The sequence below is a fragment of the Arvicanthis niloticus genome, chromosome 3 (assembly GCF_011762505.2).
Source record: "Arvicanthis niloticus isolate mArvNil1 chromosome 3, mArvNil1.pat.X, whole genome shotgun sequence".
Classification (NCBI taxonomy): Eukaryota; Metazoa; Chordata; class Mammalia; order Rodentia; family Muridae; genus Arvicanthis; species Arvicanthis niloticus.
Genome location: NC_047660.1, coordinates 57,550,821 through 57,563,261, shown reverse-complemented (window position 1 = coordinate 57,563,261; position 12,441 = coordinate 57,550,821). Strand labels below are relative to the sequence as shown.

The 12,441-nt window shown below is 42.8% G+C and overlaps 1 long non-coding RNA gene across 1 annotated transcript; it reads right to left on the bottom strand.

Moving 5' to 3' along the window:
- Window positions 1–1,055: 1,055 nt before the first annotated feature.
- Window positions 1,056–12,208, bottom strand: LOC143441585 (uncharacterized). Its single transcript, XR_013109146.1, has 5 exons — window positions 11,362–12,208; window positions 8,357–8,482; window positions 2,954–3,105; window positions 2,106–2,275; window positions 1,056–1,790 (listed from the first exon to the last, which is right to left on the bottom strand). It is a non-coding gene; the product is annotated as an uncharacterized LOC143441585 (long non-coding RNA).
- Between the last annotated feature and the right edge of the window lie 233 nt (window positions 12,209–12,441).

Below are 12,441 nucleotides of genomic sequence, written 5' to 3'. Positions count from 1 at the left end.
TACACACACACACACACACACACACATGCACACACCCACATGCACACACATACGCACACGCACACACACTCTTGCATACACATACATAGACATACATACACACACTGCTGCATACACACACACACCTGCATACACACACATAGACACACACACATACACACACATACACACACACAGACATACACATACACACACACCCACATACATACACATAGACACACACATACATACACAGACACACACACACAGTCATATACACACATAGACACACACATACACACTCCCGCACACACACACACACACACACATACACACACACACCTGCATACACACACCTAGACACACACACACAGTCATATACACACACAGTCATATACACACACACGCACACACACATGCACACACAGATGCACATGCATGCATACACACACACACACACACACACACACACACACACACACACACACACGGTCTCATTCTCTCTTCTTTCCTCTGCATACATTCACCTCCATGATAAAAATTGATAAACGAAAATGAAAAACATTTATCTTGTTTTTTGCTTAAAATTTAACTGATAAGATTTTACCTATTTGAGATCTTCAACATAATGAATTGGTGTGTGTACACCGTGTAATGATGAACACATAATCAGAAATGTGTTTCCGTATTGTAGCTATACCTCCTAACTTGTACTCATTCACCTTGTGAGTAAGTGTGTAGCTTTTGATCATCTTTCCACGTTTCACTCACCCTCCAGCATCAGAACTGCTCCATTCTCTAACTCCCTGAGTTAGACCTCTTAGATTCCACATATCAATGAGGTCATGTGGTGTCTGTCTTTCTGTGTCTGGCTTATTTCACTTGATATAATGTCCTCCAGACTGATCCAGGTCACAAATGACAGGATTTCTTTCATTTTTTAAAGGCTGGGTAATATTCCAGTATATACATGCAAAATCTTGATTGACACCCAAGTTTTGACAAATATTGGCAAGTGTAAAAAAATGTTTCAGTGAACATAGGGGTGCAGATATATCTTTGAGGCACATAGGTAATTTTCTTTGGATATTTTTATTCAGAGGGTAAATACATAAAAGCCCAATGGGAGAAAAAATTCTTAGTGGACATTGTATCTTAAAGAGAAAAAAATATGTTTAATTTTGAGTTCATGAGGTTTAAGAGTATGTGGTAAGAGAACCCATCCCAAAGCTCATTTTCTGGTTCTCCGAGGGCTCTACACCTTCCTCTCAGGACCTCTTAGAAAGCCAGTATGAATGGACTCACACTAAAACAATAGAAACTTCACAGGCCATGCCTTCTAACAGCATTCAGATTTTTTGAAGACAAACTGAACCAGAGGAACAGCTATTTAATATAAAATAATAAATTTTGTTTTATTACAGATCCATCAGACACTGTGGGGAAGCTCCTCATGGTCAGTTCGTGGGAAGGTGCTGAGCTATGCTGTTCTGCTGAGGTGCTCAGGGCTGCTGGGGGAATGTAGTCATTCTCATGGACCAACACAGGTCCAACAGGAGGTGGGTGGAAAGCCACACTTGTGGTCTAGCCACCTAGACAAATTAGTGTAACATTAAGTGTGTCACCTTCCTGTGTCACTGAATCATCATACTGAGCAGAGCAGAGTCATGGCCCCTACATCACTGAGTATCCAGCACACAGTCTTCCAAGGAAGGCTCAGAGAAATTCCCCCAAATGGTTTCTTCAGTGCTCTCAGTTGTATACTGTGGCTTTTATTTTGAATGATTTACACAGGAAAGCCCAGACTACTCCTGAAAATGAGAATAAGAGAGTCAAACAAAGCCCCGAAAAAGCATGTAGGATTAAAAAGTGTTTTTATAGATCACAGAATGTGGCAGGGGTGAGGGTGGGACAGACTGCTGAGTGACTGGGGGTGGAACAGAAATGGCTTCTGTTTGTTTAAACAAATCCCAAGTAGGTCCGAATCATGGCTCCTTTTTGTCAGTCATTAGTTCTGTGAACTCCTTTCCCACCTGTGGATGGGTACAGTAAAACCATCCTTCTTATGCACATGGCTCTGTTTGCCTTAAAGGAAACACCAGACCTAATGGAAGACTCCAGGGTACCTTACGACTGTAGAGAACAATCATTTTGAAAACACTGGGCCTTGTAGAGGATTCTCCAAATCAAGGATTCTCCGTGACACACATCTCAGGGAGGATTCTCCATGTCACACATCTCAGGGAGGATTTACCAGGACACACATCTCAGGGAGGATTCACCAGGACACACTTCTCTACTCAAGAAAACAGAAAGTAATACTTGAGATATGAAAATAAACTCAGCAATCTGAGTTTCATTTACTTCAATAAGCAGTGCACTAATGACAGCTGGGAAATATGAAAAACAAACACAGCAAAGATGAGATATGTGTCACAGTCAGTAATGCCTCTGGCCTTCTGATGTCTTGTGCTTTCAGTATTTCCCCTGAGAAATTCATATCAGTGCCACGGTCAAGCCCCTTGTCCACAGACCAGGTACTGTTAGGGACACACACATGTGCTTCCCCTGGCTTATTTTACCAGTGTGTGTGTGTGTGTGTGTGTGTGTGTGTGTGTGTGCATGTACACACAACAATGTGCATATGTGGAGTTCAGGACAGCTTGCAGGAGTCTGTTCTCTCTTCCCATCATGTGGCTGGAACCTGGGGATCCAGCTTGGTCTTTGGGCTTGGTGGCAGGCACCTTCACCACTGAGCTGTCTGCCACACCAAACACGCTTCTTAATAGCCATCATACAAGTGTTTAACAGTCTTTGCATTCTTTTCAGAAGAAGCCTGACCTTGTCACAGCACAGAGAGCAAAGATGACCTCTGACTGTCTGGTTTAAATGCTGTGCAGTAGTTTGGGAGTCTATTCTCTGTGCATCGAAAGACCCAAGTGCTGACCAAGAGTTGGAAAAAGTGACAAGGTACCTTCACTGTTTCGTCTTGTTGACTTTTTCTCCTCTCCAACGTGTGGCTCAAGTTTTAAACATCATACTGAAAGTTGGAAAGGACAAATGGCCTCCTCATTTGTTTAAATCAATGCATCTTTTCAAAGTAACTTTCTTTATTCCAATTTACAACTGCAGAGTAGCGATAAAAGGCAGAGATATTCAAGAAAAAGTGAATAAACATATTAGTGGTGGTATAAGTATATGATCATACACACGTTGCTTCTGTACTCAAGAAGAAAACTAAATAGGAAAATATTACTCATTTCAGGAGAAAAATAGGCTAGAGATGACGACTTGGGGACTTCTTGATATTTTGTCCGTGTGCATTTTGTCAGAAGGCAATTTGTCTACACTGGAAGAGGATATGGTTTGGCTGACTAAACTGTGGAGTGATATGATCGATAGGCAATGATAAGAATGCTTAGGGGAATTTTCGGGGTGCTCCAGTAAAGTGTAAGTGGTGTGTGGGTGTAAAGAGCAGACTCCTCTCTCTGCAGCTTTTCTTTTGGGAGGGGACATGTTTTTCAACACTGAAAGCTGCTGACATTTTATGACACATGCTGGGTGGTTAGATCACCCGTTACACCGCCACTTGTAAACAGTCTTGGTGGTGGAGTAGAAACTTGTTTGTGCATGCTTGGATGTGTTTATCGGCATGCATCTTTCTTTTGAAAGCACCTTGAGTATTTTCTTTTGGAATACGTTGCCCTTTGACCTGAGAGTAAAGGATGAGGAGTCGGGAATTGGCTTATTTCTAGGGAAACGCTGAAGGATAATTGAGGAGTCTCTCAACCCTTTAACAGAATTCTCTAACTAGCTACCACCATGTCTAAAATTCTGACAAGAGACCTTTTTTGCTTTTCAACACTGGAGTTTGAAAACCTGTAGGGGAACTCTAGAGAAGCCAGTGGCTTAGCCTTTTTTTTTTTTTTTTTTTTTTTTTTTTTTTTTTTTTTGCCTTCACTGGTAAAGCAAGGCTTTGGGGTAGGGATGTCTAAGAGAGTTTTGCTTGCATCAAGAGAAAACGCAAGCTAAGTGTGTTCGACATGATGATCAATAGTGATGGGTTTGCTGTACTGTGACTGTGTGAGAATCGAGAAGAGGAGAACTGAGCATTGGGACGTCTGCTTCCCTCTCTTGCTACAAGTCCATACAAAAGGAAGCTTGGGCAGCCATTGCTCAGGAAGCCTTCTCAGAGGGTTCAGTGAGAGAATCCCAAAGAAGATTGAGCCAGATGTGGTGGGGACCATAGACTTACCAGGCTTTTCAAATCACTAAGTCATCTGTTTCCTTGGGGTCCTGACGTCAGAGTGAAGTTAGGTAAAGTAGCCAGGTGAGAAAGGGACATGGTGTCAGGTGAAGGGACTAATGGTGACAACGCAAGTGGTGGCCTGGTTAAGTTAGGAGCCACCTGTCAGGCTCCGAGCTCATCGGCTTTGCTGTGCTGTGATGCGCTCAGGATGAGGTGATGGGTTTTGAGCCTGCTATGGACATCTTGCAGACAACAAGGGGTGAGAAATGTGGAATTCATACTACTCTCAAGCTTGGGGTCACAGCCTGTGGCCCAATAAGGAAAGTCCACCCCTCCATAAGTCAATTAAAAGAGTCAAATTAATAGAGAAAAGAAAAAGTGGAGATTTATTCAACCATATCACATTGGGAAGAGGCTTAAGAGGCCCAGTGACCCTCCTCTAGCCTATCTTTCTAGTTCTGATGAGGCTAAGGTTTAAGCAGCAGTAGACTTAAGCATGTAAGCAGTCTCCTGTCAAGGTGTAGTCCCATTTATCATTGGCCCCAGTTTAAATGTCTCTTTAAACATTTTCATCCCTGCAAGGCTGGCTACAATGGGGCTCCTGGAGAAGGCTCCTGTACAGCATCTCGGTCAGATGGACTTTTCCTCCATTGTCATGTGTGGGAGCTTCTTGTTGAACCCAGGTCAGGCAAAGCCACTGCCCAGCAACCAGAGTCCTTCCCGTTTTTGTGTCAGTTTGTGTCTGGCCAGTTGACATGGAACCAGCAAACTCCAGAGATGCCACGAGGCTGCTCTCTCTCTCTCTCTCTCTCTCTCTCTCTCTCTCTCTCTCTCCTTTTTTTCATACAAATAAGAGCAGAAGAGCTGAGAAGAGTGGTTACACATCTTTTATGATTTCAACTGAAAAGCTCTTGGGAATATTGAATTTCTTAATGTTTTCAGGGAGTCATGCAATTTAATGTTTGTTAGAAAAGTGTTAACACAGGGGCAATGCAGTCACTAAACCACCAGTGTGTGGATCATGCAACTGTATGGGAGGAAGCCAGTAAGGTAAAAAGGTAGGTTTTGGGGAAAGAAAAATAGTGCATAAGTTTGGGACAGAAATAGAACTTTAGAACACATACATTTTATTAATATATGTTGACATATTATACTATATATAATATATATTACTCAGAATTTACTAGTAGGCAAATTTGGATTCATGTCAGTCATTCTCTGTTAAGATGGATATTGCTGGCTATTTTTATTTCAACTTGACACAAGCCATAGTAAGTCATCTAAGAGAAGGGAACGTCAAAAGAGAAAATGCCTCCTTAGGTTTGGGCTGTAGGTAAGTAAGCCTATAGAGCATTTTCTTAATTGGTAATTGACCCAATTGGAGAGAACACAGCCCATTGTGGGTGGTAGCATCTCTGGGCTAGTGGTCCTGGGTTCTATAATCGGGCTGAGTAAGTCATGAGGAGCAAGCCAATAAGTAGAACTCCTGCCTCCAGCTTCATGCTATGTTTGAGTTCCTGCCCTGACTTCCTTCGATGCTGAACAGTGATGTGGAAGTGTAAGCCAAAGAAACTCTTTTCTCCACAGTTTGCTTTTGGTTATAGTTATCATCACAGCAATGATAACTCTAAGACAAGTACATATACTTTAATTTAGCTCCACATTTGTTCTGGGTAGTTTTTATTGTCAACTTGACAAAACCCATAGTGACCTGGGAAAAGGAAACCTCAGTTGAAGAGTTATCTCCCAAAGCCCCAAACCAGGCATCTCTTGAAACCAAGCAAAACCTGCACTGCCGGGAATAGCTTACATCTAATTGAGATGTTGGTCAAAGGAGGCCCATGGAAACTCTCAAACAACTTAGACATTTCCAAGGCTATTGGTTACTCTCCACAACTTGATGGTAAAGCCCTATTGTTGAAGACAACACTTACATATCTCATTGAACATAGAGAAGTTGAGCAGGTGTGTAAGTAAAACCTTCCCCCTACTGACTAGTATGTATGGTACTAGAAGTTACCTGGCATGCTACTGGAGAATGGCAAATACCAATTCACTCATCACCCTATGGCAATCTATATTGGCAACTTGCCTGCATGGTACACTGGTACAGTGTTAGTACACTGTGGGAGTAACCAAACACTAGCTGGTTGAGTTTAAGGCCAACTCCATGAGATAGAAGCCATGCCTAACACTGTTCAGATGGTCAAGAACCTGAGAATGAATAGGCAGACCAAGGACCTAGGGAAAAACCAAATACTATGGCTCTGCTAAAAATGACTCCTAGCAACATTCTGCTTTACCTGTAGACCTTGTGTCTCACTCAGACATCATCAGAGAAGTGTCCTCCTGCAGCAGATGGGAGCTAATACAACTGGACAATGTGCAGAGAGTGGGAGGCTGTGGAATACCCAGTCCTAACTAAATAGGATGTCTTCATCAGCTCCCTCTCCTAGCCTGCAGAAGAGGAGGCAGGAAGATTGTAAGAGCCAGAGGGGATGGAGGACACCAAGGAACAGTGTCTTCCAGATACAGCAGGACTGATGCACATCTGAGCTCACAGAGACTGTGGCAGCATGCGCAGGGCCTGCATAGGTTAAAGCCAGGACTCCAGTGCTGAGATGGGGAAGAGGATGCTCTAAGAAGCAATCTTCAATTGAAACCCACTTGCAAAGGGAAAAGTAGTCTTCTCCAACGGAGTTTCACTGAGTCTATTAACCACAGTTCATGGCAGCCCCATGGCGAGCAACAGATAGCTAACACAAAATGAACTCAAAAATATTTTTGAAGTTTTTTTTGTCTTGTATTGAATTATTTGGTCTTTTAGTGGGTGAGGGGCAGAGACAAGGTTTTTCTGTTTAGTCCTGACTGGCCTGGAACTCACTCTGTAGATCAGGCTGTCCTTGAACTTAGAGATATGCTTGCCTCTGCCTTCCTAGTGCTATTTTTAAAGTTTTCTCTTTTTCTTTTTGTTTGTTAGTTTGCTCATTTTGTCTTATTTTTGTTCGGTTATCCTTTTTATTTGACTTTTTTTTGAAGAGAGAGAAAGAAGGCATGGAGTTGGAAGAGTGGGTGGGTAGGGGGGAAGAGATATAGGATGAGATGGGGGTAAATTGTGATTAAAATGTATTGTCCAAAAATAATTTTATTTTCAATTAAAATTAAAATAAAAATTTTGTTCAAATTTTTTTCTCAAAGGAAAAGAAGGAAAATAAAAAAAGAAGAAAAAGAATTGTTTCCATCTGATTGACCCATAGCATGTCTGTGGTCTTGATTGCTAATGGGTATGAGAGGGACCAGGCCACTGTGGGCAGCAGCATCCCTGGGTAGGTGGTTCTGGGTTGTACAAGAAAGTTAGCTGAACATGACCTGAGACCAAGCAGCCTTCTTCCCGCTTAAGGTTTCTGTTTTGAGTGTTTTGTATTCTCTTGGTGAGGATCTGTAACCTATAAGATGAAATAATAAAACTGTCTAGGATAGCCTAATTTATAACAATAATATATTACATTATGTTATATATGATATTATTAACATACATAATTTATTATTATTATTTGATTAATTATGAAACAGTCTCACTGTATACTCAAGGCTAGTGTCAAAATCATGATCCTGCTGTTTCTCAAAACTTTGGCTTATGCGCATGCAATACCATACTTGGCTAGCTCTCTGGTTTTATTTAGAGTAGAATTGAGATGGCTTACACAGATGCACTGAGACCAAAATATACGATCTCAGAACAAAGACTACCAAGAAGAAGATGAAAAAGCTGCTGGCTGAGAGACACTGAGTCTTGAATATAAGCACTGAGCCTCCTCCTGCCCAGAGTGAAGCAGAGTAGAGAGAGTTGGGTATCACTCTCTCTGCTCTGTCTTACGGCAGAATGTCCACTCCAGCAGTTCACTTATTCTGGTGAAACTTTCTTATAATACTTTTGGACACTGTGCTAAGCACTGAAGATACAGTGGTGACCAAGAGTCCAGAAGTTCTGCCCTTCATGGAGTAGGTATGGGAAGGCAGGTGGACAAATTATTACAACACACAGCATGGGGTCCTTTCACAGTCACTCGACTGACAGAATGTGAAGGGGGATTTTACTGTACATAGAAACATTTAAAATGACCACACCTTTCAAATAACATCCTGGGACTTCAGCATTTCTTGTCAAAGGGAGGTTTCTGTTTCTCTTCTAGTCTCAGGTGTTTTGGGAGCTGTGGGTTCCTAGTTGAAGAGCCAGACTGCACACAAGTAGTCCTGAAAATTTTTGGGACGGGAATGACATCAAGAAATCTTGGTCACAAATCTAGGAATCTCTCAGTGGCATTAACCTCAAGCTCCCGAGAAACATATGCCAGACAGTGAGTGAATGTGCCTAGGCCATCAAGGCTCCTATGAAGCCCACAGTGCCAAAGGCTGCCAATGGCAAGCTTTGTGGACTTGCTTTCATTGTTCACCCCAAACCTGGGAAGTGAATGTGTGACAACCTGGCTAAGGGCTGCAGGCTCTGTCAGCCAACCACTGTCAAAGCTGCAGTTCCAGTTCAGGATCTCAAAGGTGCTCCAGAGTAATGGCCTCTATCTGCAGCGTGAAGACAGATGGACTGATATGACCCTTTTCACCCCCACACTATTTGAAGATGCTTGGTGATCTGTGCTACTTTTCCAACTATACTTGAGGTGGGACTTTTTAAAAAGAGAAAACTCTATTTACTTAAATAGAATTTTTTAAATTAAATTAATTAATGGCATCAGAGGCAGCAAATGTGTTCCCCGTGTCACATTCTCTACCCATCAACACTTGATCATTAATTTTAATCGTTTTGATTTTTTTGAGGCAGGGTCTTACAAGACACAGGCTGTCTTTGAACACACCATGTAGCTGAGGATAACCTTGAGCTCCTGCTCCTCCTGCTCCATTTAACTACTAGGATTATAGGCGTGTACCACCAGGACTGGTAGGCATTTGTCAATTTACTAATTGAAATGGGATCTACATTATCTGTTTTCCTCAGTAGTATGCTATTTACACCTGGGCTTAGTTTAGGGTTTTTTTTTTTTCCCCTGTCTTTTCAAATACCATTAGAGCATGGCACCGTCATTGAAACTCTTGCACGTGTCAGTTTACTAGAGCAGTAAGCCACAGATGGGAGGAGATGACTAATCAGAATGTGAGCCATCCCAAGGCTTTGGGGAGAAGCTAACAGATTTTTCATGAAATCTGAAATATAGACTGGGATGACACAAAACTGAAAAACTTGGTTTTGAAAAACATCATTATGGGTTACACATAAACTCTTTGTGCTGAAGTACTAAAGCAGTTCTGGGTTGTTGATGAGGAGAACTGTGACACCGGGGTGGGAGTAGCTGAGTTCTGATGTGGGTGAATCATAAGCCACCACTTGTCTCTGTCACAGGATGTGGAGAAACAAAGTTAGCACTGACCAGCACGCTTCCTCTCTGCTGGCTGGCTTTGCCAGTACTGGAAGGTTCATTGACAGAGTTACTGTGCTGTAAACCCTGTGAACAGCAATAATGACCAGTGTGGCAAGACATACCTATGAGTGCAGTAGTGACAAGCAGGTCACAGGGGTGACCAACTGCTTTGTGGTTGGATTTAAGTCCTGTCCCAAAGGACAAAGCACTTGTCTGGCGCTGTAAAGGAACCAATGGTTGAGTAGCTCACAAGCTTCAGGGGTGAACAGGGTTGCCATTTCTCTGCTAGATGGACAGTGTCAAAATATTCTCTAAATTTATATCTCTACATCCGTATATTAGTGAAGACCTGATTAGAGGAGATGCTTTGCACAGCAGGAAATGGCTAGTGCAGAGAGTCACTATTGGTTCAAGTGTCAGTGGAGGGCTCAGCCACAAAGGGGACATCTATACTGTGCCCCTTCCTCAAGTCTCACAGAAGAGGAAGTGGAAAGTTGTAAGAGTCAGTGGTTGGGAGACTAGAGCAAAACAGAGTCTTCTGGACATGACAGGAACACTGCCACCCTCAGCTAGGAGATGAGAAATTTAGGTTAAAATGCATGATGTCTTAAGCTTTAAACCTTTTTATAGATTATTTACATGTCCATCTTTTGCATGCATCATATCATACGCATAAGCATATATTATTCTACTGTAGTAAAGTTGAATTATTGATGATTACCTGAAATATCATAATTTATATCTAACTAAAAGTACATCAAGAGTTAAACACTCTAAGTCTGACCTAAAATAATTTTATGACAGTATTGCTGTTGTTATTATTATTAACCTTAGTAAATTGCCTAAGAATACCTACTGTTATTATAATATGAACAATTTTCAAATTCATGTATGCATCCTTTTCAAGGTACAAAGAAATTTACCATTTTAAATGCTCTGAAGGCAAGCCAGGTGTGATGATGCATACCTTTAATCCTAGCACTCAGGAGGCAGAGGCAGGTGAATTTCTGTGAGTGCCAGGATAGGCTGGTCTACAAATAAGTTTTAGGACAGCCAAGGCTGCTACACAGAGCAACCCTGTCTTGAACACTTCCCTCCTCCTCACCAAAATAAATAAAATATTCTGAATGCAAAGTGGCATGGCCTTAGCTTTGAGCAAATCACAATCCTTCTGTGGGTCCTGCTAAATTCATTGTGAGGAGTGCCCAGTTAGAGCAGAGGAGAAATTTGTCCTTTCAGATTAACAAAACAAGAGCGGGAGATGAAAGTTTGGGGACAGGAAAGCACCTCAATTCTCTGCAACTGGGGGTTCCCACATGTTTTTCTGCTTCCTGTTTTGGGAGTCTGCCTTTTGCAGCCCAATGTCATACAGTGTGTATTTGCCATTGTCACCTCCTGTACAAGCATGTTTCCTGAGAAGGCAACTTTTAAGGGTTTATTTCGGCGCTAAACGCAGCAGTAGAGAGAGGTGCCTGGAAGACAAGCTATAGTGGTATATGGCTCTGCCCAGAAGGAGCCTAATTTTGCTAAATCATCCAGCAGGGGCCAATAAAGCTAAGTGCTTGCATCAACACTAGCAAACGTACAGCAGGTCAGACCGGCTTCGGGCGCCTTTTGTCTGTTGATTCTAACCTAACCTGGGGAGCAGTTAGAGAGGGTCCTATAGGAACCACTTCACATTTTCTGTGAACTTGAACTTACCAGTGGAGAAGGAGGAAGTGATGTGGAAAGAAACTCAAGGTGTAGGGTTCTCGAAGCATGGAATGCTGGGGCAAGGCAGAGAAGAACGGATACAAGATTGGGAGGCATCTAGGAGTCTGCGTTACTCTGGGTGGAGTCGTTGGCTTACTGTAGGTCAGGGATTCTCAGTTGGGTGCTGGGCATGAGTGCTGCTAGGAGCCAGACTCCAGTTCCCCCGAGTGACACATCTTTCAACCTCAACTGTGTGGTCGGGCTGCTCCCAGATTCCACTGAAATCGCTATTCTCCTCACACTTGAAAATTGTTTCCAAACAAGTGTTTCCTTTTAACATTCCCAAAGCAGAGTAACTTTGTGAGTTTTGTGTTGCTTCCAACTCTGTCAGTGTTTGAGACCTCAAATCAGTCCCAACACCCCACTGCTGGCTTCCTGCAACGAGTCTCTGATGATGTTGCAGTCACTTTGGGTCCCGTCTGTTTATGGTTATTCCCATGCCCCCACTGCCCTCTCCCATCACCAGGGTCCAGGAAGCACCTTTGATTACCAGGGGTCATCACTTTTGCTTCATCCTAAGATTTTGAGCAGTTGTGTTTAGTTAAAGTAAGCAGAGCAATTCAGAAAGGAGTCGGAGTCAACCGCCTTGTTAGAGTTCTGAGGAAGCAAAGCCACAGGCAAAAATCATGGAATAGGAGGCAGCTCAGCGTGGTAGAAGCCAGTTCCTTAGAACAGCTCCTATCTGGCCTCTCCTGCTGCTGTTGGAGTCATATGGGCAGAGAGACATCAGTCTGTACGTTGTCACATGTGCTTGAACAACAAGGGCTGGGCCATCTCCTTACGTCTTCTCGTGTGAATGCGCATGCCTGGTTCTCTAGGGCACGTCTTCCGGGAGACCGCTCTTCCTCATCCTGATGGCACTGTGCCCAGCCCACTTTCCCTCTTGTCAGACTGTTACATCATCGCATCTGGTCTGCCTAGCGCTTACTTCCCTCTTGTGTATTCATTAGCTGACTTGTTTATTGTGTCTTCTCCAATCAGAATGTGATTCTGTGAAGGAAGAGGCTTTGCCTTGTTCTTGGGAATCTC